General features: G+C 54.9%; 2 non-coding genes across 2 annotated transcripts; both read right to left on the bottom strand.

Annotated features, from left to right (window-relative positions):
* Nucleotides 1-1,389: 1,389 nt before the first annotated feature.
* On the bottom strand, nucleotides 1,390-1,544 carry LOC124590122. The gene has a single exon (XR_006976354.1). It is a non-coding gene; the product is annotated as a 5.8S ribosomal RNA (ribosomal RNA).
* Nucleotides 1,545-1,895: 351 nt separating this feature from the next.
* Nucleotides 1,896-3,805, bottom strand: LOC124590113. The gene has a single exon (XR_006976346.1). It is a non-coding gene; the product is annotated as a small subunit ribosomal RNA (ribosomal RNA).
* Nucleotides 3,806-8,345: the final 4,540 nt, after the last annotated feature.

Raw genomic sequence — 8,345 nt, 5'->3', positions numbered from 1 at the left:
GCTACGGACCTCCATCAGGGTTTCTCCCCTGACTTCGTCCTGGCCAGGCATAGTTCACCATCTTTCGGGTCCCAACGTGTACGCTCTAGGTGCGCCTCACCTCGCAATGAGGACGAGACGCCCCGGGAGTGCGGAGGCCGCCGCCCCGTGAAGGGCGGGGAAGCCCCATCCTCCCTCGGCCCGCGCAAGGCGAGACCTTCACTTTCATTACGCCTTTAGGTTTCGTACAGCCCAATGACTCGCGCACATGTTAGACTCCTTGGTCCGTGTTTCAAGACGGGTCGTGAAATTGTCCAAAGCTGAAGCGCCGCTGACGGGAGCGATTATTCCGCCCGAGAGCATCCCGAGCCAACAGCGGCGCGGGTCCGGGGCCGGGCCAGGTAGGTCCGTCATCCGGGAAGAACCGCGCGCGCTTGCCGGGAGCCCGAGCGCCCAAAGGGGCGAATCGACTCCTCCAGATATACCGCCGGGCAGCCAGCCAGGACACCGGGGCTCTGCCCAACAGACGCGAACCGAGGCCCGCGGAAGGACAGGCTGCGCACCCGGGCCGTAGGCCGGCACCCAGCGGGTCGCGACGTCCTACTAGGGGAGAAGTGCGGCCCACCGCACACCGGAACGGCCCCACCCCGCGGCGAGTGGAAAGGCAACCGGACACGACCCCGCCGCGGATTGCTCCGCGCGGGCGGCCGGCCCCATCTGCCGAGGGCGGAGGCCAGTGGCCGGATGGGCGTGAATCTCACCCGTTCGACCTTTCGGACTTCTCACGTTTACCCCAGAACGGTTTCACGTACTTTTGAACTCTCTCTTCAAAGTTCTTTTCAACTTTCCCTCACGGTACTTGTTCGCTATCGGTCTCGTGGTCATATTTAGTCTCAGATGGAGTTTACCACCCACTTGGAGCTGCACTCTCAAGCAACCCGACTCGAAGGAGAGGTCCCGCCGACGCTCGCACCGGCCGCTACGGGCCTGGCACCCTCTACGGGCCGTGGCCTCATTCAAGTTGGACTTGGGCTCGGCGCGAGGCGTCGGGGTAGTGGACCCTCCCAAACACCACATGCCACGACAGGCGGCAGCCTGCGGGGTTCGGTGCTGGACTCTTCCCTGTTCGCTCGCCGCTACTGGGGGAATCCTTGTTAGTTTCTTTTCCTCCGCTTAGTAATATGCTTAAATTCAGCGGGTAGTCTCGCCTGCTCTGAGGTCGTTGTACGAGGTGTCGCACGCCACACCGCCAGCCGGCTGTGCACGCTACCGAGTAAGTACCGGTATGCGAACCGCCAGGCGACGGGCGCGCATCGCACGTTTAAGGAGGCGCGGCCGGCCCCACAGGCGGCCGCGACGCTCCCAGGTCTGCGAAGCGGGGCAAACGCCGCGCGCTTCAGTATACGTAGCCGACCCTCAGCCAGACGTGGCCCGGGAACGGAATCCATGGACCGCAATGTGCGTTCGAAACGTCGATGTTCATGTGTCCTGCAGTTCACATGTCGACGCGCAATTTGCTGCGTTCTTCATCGACCCACGAGCCGAGTGATCCACCGTCCTGGGTGATCTTTTCTTAGTTTCCACCGTCTCTTTCAAGACAGTTGCATAGGCGGGACGTAGGCGTGTGGCGGCCCCTGTTCAAGCGTTCTGTGTCCAACGGCCTCACGGCCGATGGGCGTCGTACGGCTCCACACCGGAGCGGACAGGCAGTCGGGCGAAAGTCATTCAAAACCGGCGCCAGGCGCCAGGTGCCGCAGGCCAGCCGCTCCAGCGCTTCAGCGCTCGTACCACACAACATTGGCGTTAGTTTTGAGAAGCACGCGTGGTTCCGCACGCGGCGCACGGCTACTGCGAGCCGTACAGGTAGCGTGTTGCGCGACACGACACGCACATCGAAAGACATGCAGTCTAGTCGGTAATGATCCTTCCGCAGGTTCACCTACGGAAACCTTGTTACGACTTTTACTTCCTCTAAATGATCAAGTTTGGTCATCTTTCCGGTAGCATCGGCAACGACAGAGTCAATGCCGCGTACCAGTCCGAAGACCTCACTAAATCATTCAATCGGTAGTAGCGACGGGCGGTGTGTACAAAGGGCAGGGACGTAATCAACGCGAGCTTATGACTCGCGCTTACTGGGAATTCCTCGTTCATGGGGAACAATTGCAAGCCCCAATCCCTAGCACGAAGGAGGTTCAGCGGGTTACCCCGACCTTTCGGCCTAGGAAGACACGCTGATTCCTTCAGTGTAGCGCGCGTGCGGCCCAGAACATCTAAGGGCATCACAGACCTGTTATTGCTCAATCTCGTGCGGCTAGAAGCCGCCTGTCCCTCTAAGAAGAAAAGTAATCGCTGACAGCACGAAGGATGTCACGCGACTAGTTAGCAGGCTAGAGTCTCGTTCGTTATCGGAATTAACCAGACAAATCGCTCCACCAACTAAGAACGGCCATGCACCACCACCCACCGAATCAAGAAAGAGCTATCAATCTGTCAATCCTTCCGGTGTCCGGGCCTGGTGAGGTTTCCCGTGTTGAGTCAAATTAAGCCGCAGGCTCCACTCCTGGTGGTGCCCTTCCGTCAATTCCTTTAAGTTTCAGCTTTGCAACCATACTTCCCCCGGAACCCAAAAGCTTTGGTTTCCCGGAGGCTGCCCGCCGAGTCATCGGAGGAACTGCGGCGGATCGCTGGCTGGCATCGTTTATGGTTAGAACTAGGGCGGTATCTGATCGCCTTCGAACCTCTAACTTTCGTTCTTGATTAATGAAAACATACTTGGCAAATGCTTTCGCTTCTGTTCGTCTTGCGACGATCCAAGAATTTCACCTCTAACGTCGCAATACGAATGCCCCCGCCTGTCCCTATTAATCATTACCTCGGGTTCCGAAAACCAACAAAATAGAACCGAGGTCCTATTCCATTATTCCATGCACACAGTATTCAGGCGGGCTTGCCTGCTTTAAGCACTCTAATTTGTTCAAAGTAAACGTGCCGGCCCACCGAGACACTCACTCAAGAGCACCCTGGTAGGATTGCAACGGGGTCCGCCTCGGGACGCACGAGCACGCACGAGGCGCGTCGCACGCCTTCAGCTCGCCCCACCGGCAGGACGTCCCACGATACATGCCAGTTAAACACCGACGGGCGGTGAACCAACAGCGTGGGACACAAATCCAACTACGAGCTTTTTAACCGCAACAACTTTAATATACGCTATTGGAGCTGGAATTACCGCGGCTGCTGGCACCAGACTTGCCCTCCAATAGATACTCGTTAAAGGATTTAAAGTGTACTCATTCCGATTACGGGGCCTCGGATGAGTCCCGTATCGTTATTTTTCGTCACTACCTCCCCGTGCCGGGAGTGGGTAATTTGCGCGCCTGCTGCCTTCCTTGGATGTGGTAGCCGTTTCTCAGGCTCCCTCTCCGGAATCGAACCCTGATTCCCCGTTACCCGTTACAACCATGGTAGGCGCAGAACCTACCATCGACAGTTGATAAGGCAGACATTTGAAAGATGCGTCGCCGGTACGAGGACCGTGCGATCAGCCCAAAGTTATTCAGAGTCACCAAGGCAAACGGACCGGACGAGCCGACCGATTGGTTTTGATCTAATAAAAGCGTCCCTTCCATCTCTGGTCGGGACTCTGTTTGCATGTATTAGCTCTAGAATTACCACAGTTATCCAAGTAACGTGGGTACGATCTAAGGAACCATAACTGATTTAATGAGCCATTCGCGGTTTCACCTTAATGCGGCTTGTACTGAGACATGCATGGCTTAATCTTTGAGACAAGCATATGACTACTGGCAGGATCAACCAGGGAGCTGCGTCAACTAGAGCTGAGCAGCCGGCCGCCCGGGAGTGTGTCCCGGGGGCCCGCGCGAACACGCAAGCGTCCGCTCAATTATTCTGCAAACAGGAGGAGGCTGAGCTCCCCTGCACCATACACCTCGAAACCCTCTCAGGTCCCGGCGGCGCGCAGCGCCGTCCTAAGTACTTGGTCGGGTTCGAGAGAGGCGCAATCGCCCGGAGTTTGGCGAGTAGACGCTTTAGGTGCGACCACCCGTGCTCCCAACTGAGCTTGCCGCTGCCGACAGAGGCCCGGGAGCGTGCTGTCGTGGCATTGCCGGCGGGAGACAACACGCGCCACCTACGGTGACCGGCAGCTCCAACGCCAGCGCCACAGAAGGACAAAAGCCCCACTTGGGTGCCGAAGCGAACTCTCCCAGCACAGCGCACGCGCCAACACGTCCGCACAGCTGCGATACAAACCACCTGCGAGAACCGCAGAGGCGACCGAGCAGCAGACGGCGTCGCGGCGCCGAGCGCCGGGCGGCGGCGCATCCTCAGCGCACACAGTCCTCAATCGGACCAGCACACTGCAGATGTCCACCGCGCTTCGCACCGGGCCCGCGAGGACCTACTTTGGCCGCACGGCGCCGCGTGCAGGGTGCGCCGGCGCGCAGCTGCGCCGCCTGCCGCCTCCGTCGGCCGGCGCGCCTGCCACTGGCCGCCCCCACCAGCCGGCTGTAGCGCGTGCGCCCACGCACCGCGCGGCCAGCACGCCGGGAGGCCCCCCCTCACCGGCCGGGGACGGTCCCACCCAGCCACCGCCGCGTATCGCTTCACACCCAGATGCCATTCACGTTCGTGGGCATGGTGGGTATCGCTGGAACAACCGGTTGGTAGCTCAACCGATCGTCGCCATCACTGATTCACCTCTAGCGAGAACAACCGCACCACAACGGTTTACCAGTTGTTCATTTGCGTAACGTCACCAGCAAACGTAGGCGTCCATCGCCATTTGCAAATTCAACGATTGTTGCATGCCTGTGTCAGGTGTCACGACACACTATGTCTGCCCACATACACGCAACAACATGTGCACGCTTCGCGAACACGTGGAAGGTGGCCCCCGTACGTATGCGATGTCCATTGCGCGAACGACTGTCAACCGGCCTCTGTCGCATGTCGCAGATGTGGAACGCAGTGCACCATGCTATCACGGTGTGTGAGAAGAGACGACTACGTCTGACAACACGCGCCACTACATCAACAGACGGCTCATGCTGATCGCCATCCAGGGCATACCACACTGCAATCCAGCTCTTATAGGGAGACGACACGTAGCTGAGTGCACAACATTTGGACCGCATGGTTCGCCGTTGTTGGCGCAGTCGTTGTACGGTCACATGTACCACGATGTATCATTCAGTACATGAGGACCAATGTGCAGTACAGTGTGTGATTTGGACGTACAACATCAGCGGACAGTTGACACAGGCCGTACCACAGCGTAGGCTAAGTGCTTCGCCATGCAAATGCCAATGAACAACTGCAAATGCCAATGAACAACTGCAAAGGGCATTGAGCATGTACGTCCTGCTGCCATCCACATTACAGTGTATAGCTGCAAGGTGTTTAACATGAAGCGATACACTGGGGACCGGGCAGTGCGAGTAGCAAACTATATTGCGGGGGTTGCAGTTAGGCAACACTACACTAATTTAACGCGTCGTATGACAATTACAGAGCAGGTTAAGGCCCAACGTGTGTTGGGTTAAGGCCCAACGTGTGTTGGGTTAAGGCCCAACGTGTGTTGGGTTAAGGCCCAACGTGTGTTGGGTTAAGGCCCAACGTGTGTTGGGTTAAGGCCCAACGTGTGTTGGGTTAAGGCCCAACGTGTGTTGGGTTACAGCACAATATCGGTTACGTTACGGCGCAATGTGGGTTACGTTAAGGGGCAATGTGGGTTACGTTACGGCGCAATGTGGGTTACGTTAAGGGGCAATGTGGGTTACGTTACGGCGCAATGTGGGTTAGGCTAAGGCGCAATATAGGTTTCATTAAGGCGCAATATAGGTTACATTAAGGCGCAATATAGGTTACGTTAAGGCGCAATATAGGTTACGTTAAGGCGCAATATAGGTTACGTTAAGGCGCAATATAGGTTACGTTAAGGCGCAATATAGGTTACGTTAAGGCGCAATATAGGTTACGTTAAGGCGCAATATAGGTTAGGTTAAGGCGCAATATAGGTTAGGTTAAGGCGCAATATAGGTTAGGTTAAGGCGCAATACAGGTTAGGTTAAGGCGCAATACAGGTTAGGTTAAGGCGCAATACAGGTTAGGTTAAGGCGCAATACAGGTTAGGTTAAGGCGCAATACAGGTTAGGTTAAGGCGCAATACAGGTTAGGTTAAGGCGCAATACAGGTTAGGTTAAGGCGCAATACAGGTTAGGTTAAGGCGCAATACAGGTTAGGTTAAGGCGCAATACAGGTTAGGTTAAGGTACGACATAGGTTAGGTTAAGGTACGACATAGGTTAGGTTAAGGTACGACATAGGTTAGGTTAAGGTACGACATAGGTTAGGTTAAGGTACGACATAGGTTAGGTTAAGGTACGACATAGGTTAGGTTAAGGTACGACGTAGGTTAGGTTAAGGTACGACGTAGGTTAGGTTACGGTACGACGTAGGTTAGGTTACGGTACGACGTAGGTTAGGTTACGGTACGACGTAGGTTAGGTTACGGTACGATATAGGTTAGGTTACGGTACGATATAGGTTAGGTTACGGTACGATATAGGTTAGGTTACGGTACGATATAGGTTAGGTTACGGTACGATATAGGTTAGGTTACGGTACGATATAGGTTAGGTTACGGTACGATATAGGTTAGGTTACGGTACGATATAGGTTAGGTTACGGTACGATATAGGTTAGGTTACGGTACGATATAGGTTAGGTTACGGTACGATATAGGTTAGGTTACGGTACGATGTAGGTTAGGTTACGGTACGATGTAGGTTAGGTTACGGTACGATGTAGGTTAGGTTACGGTACGATATAGGTTAGGTTACGGTACGATATAGGTTAGGTTACGGTACGATATAGGTTAGGTTACGGTACGATATAGGTTAGGTTACGGTACGATATAGGTTAGGTTAAGGTACGATATAGGTTAGGTTAAGGTACGATATAGGTTAGGTTAAGGTACGATATAGGTTAGGTTAAGGTACGATATAGGTTAGGTTAAGGTACGATATAGGTTAGGTTACAGTACACATTGTTGTAAGGAAAGGTTTAATGGGGGGCGGGGCGGCCGGTTTGTTGATTGTGATTATAGTAAGTGGATGCCTGCGGCATCATCTGATTTGCCACGTCAGGATGCACCTTTGGCTCATGACAGGCGGCGCTCTCATTCCATGCTTGTGGCAGACCTGTGTCTTTCATTCCTGCCATTGTTTGTGTGCTGTGAGAGGAGGCAGTATTGTGATGTTGGGTGCACCCCTGTGTAGGACATGTGTGGGTGTTGGTGGCTTGGCTGAGCAATGGTGGTTGTCGGGTGGGTGGGATATTCTGTTTTCTGAGTGGATCTCCCGGTCTGGTTATGACAGTGTGGATTGTCTAATGTGGCGGAGAGGATGCACTGGGTGTTGTTCCATGCTGGTGCTTACATATTGTCTGTGTGCGTGTTACAGGCAGAGAGTAGTGCGTGATAAGGGTGTGTGGCTGACGTGTGGTTGTGATTGTGAGCAGAGTCTTTCAGCATGTATACGGACAGTTGTATACATTATCTGTATTCTGATGGCTCTATCTATTACTAATCAGCGCCGTGTATACGTTTAATCCGGTTCCAGTCGAAACTGTTGTATCTCTGTACATTAGTGACACGGCGAGCCCGCTATGTAGTTACTCGTCTCGGCAGCTTCCACCGGTGTATGGTAAATGATTATAAGGAATCAGTCTAGTCGTCAATACCGATGGTGTGACGTCACATGTCTGGGGTGGGGGGCCTTTCCGGTGGGTCATGGCCTAGAAAGACTCTCCCCACGCAGGGGGGCTTGGACTGTCATTACCTCTTCCGAGTAATATACTTGCCGTACGTTTTTGCGACTGCGAGTGCAACGCCCACCGGTACCGACATGGATGGAGCGCCTCCTAGCTGATCGCTCAGCATCGGCATTCGTACAGAGAGCAACGCGATCGCGTCTCTAGCTCGTAACTGGTACAGCTCGCAGCTCATGTATAGGGACAGCGGGAATGTCGCATTTTGGACATATCTCTTCATGAAAGGGAAGTTATAGGGGTGGATTGCACATTGCGACTGCGGGAAAAGTCCGCCGTTCATCCGCTGGAGTTGCGAGTTGGGCGGTTGGAGTGGGGCGCAGGTGGAGTGATTGCCGGTCCACGATTTCGTGCGGCAGAGGCGCTGGCGTTGGGGTGCTGTGGTCGACAGAGGACGCAGGCTTTGTGGGTGGGGTCGAAAGATGGGCACTGTGGGCCCATCGATGTCTTGGTCGGCTTGGCGTCTCATAGATGGCGGTATCGTCGTTGCAGGACGTCGTGCCGCGGGAGACC

The sequence above is a fragment of the Schistocerca americana genome, unplaced genomic scaffold (genome assembly GCF_021461395.2).
Source record: "Schistocerca americana isolate TAMUIC-IGC-003095 unplaced genomic scaffold, iqSchAmer2.1 HiC_scaffold_741, whole genome shotgun sequence".
In the NCBI taxonomy this organism is placed as follows: Eukaryota; Metazoa; Arthropoda; class Insecta; order Orthoptera; family Acrididae; genus Schistocerca; species Schistocerca americana.
The sequence above is the reverse complement of the archived record's forward strand: the minus strand, read 5'-3'. Positions and strand labels throughout refer to the sequence as shown.